Genomic DNA, 521 nt, shown 5'->3' on the forward strand with positions numbered 1-521 from the left:
CTGCACAGGCTTTATTCAGCCCCGTGGCCTCTCCGTCCGGCACAGGGCCCTGCCTGTTCTCCGGGACGCGCCTCTGCCTTTATTCCCCTGCGCAGAGGGACAGGGGGTCCCGGGGGGGCCGGGAAGGGCAGGATTTGTCACAGCTGGTAATTAATGCTAAATAACAATGTGGTGGCATCTCCGCGCTGGGAAGGAGCCGTGCAGGGTGGCGATGGGTGCATCCCTCTGGAAGGGGACGGGGAAAAGGGGGTCCCGGGGGGGCCGGGAAGGGCAGGATTTGTCACAGCTGGTAATTAATGCTAAATAACAATGTGGTGGCATCTCCGCGCTGGGAAGGAGCCGTGCAGGGTGGCGATGGGTGCATCCCTCTGGAAGGGGACGGGGAAAAGGATATAATTATAATTGTCTTCTTACAGCCCCGCTTTCAAGCCACAAACCGGCGCTGCCTCCCGGAGGGGTGGGGGCACCAGGCTCCTGGCTGCTGCGGTGCCGGGGGCCGCTGCACCGGGGGTGACGGGGAT

Source organism: Egretta garzetta, unplaced genomic scaffold, assembly GCF_000687185.1.
Source record: "Egretta garzetta isolate BGI_Z169 unplaced genomic scaffold, ASM68718v1 scaffold567, whole genome shotgun sequence".
In the NCBI taxonomy this organism is placed as follows: domain Eukaryota; kingdom Metazoa; phylum Chordata; class Aves; order Pelecaniformes; family Ardeidae; genus Egretta; species Egretta garzetta.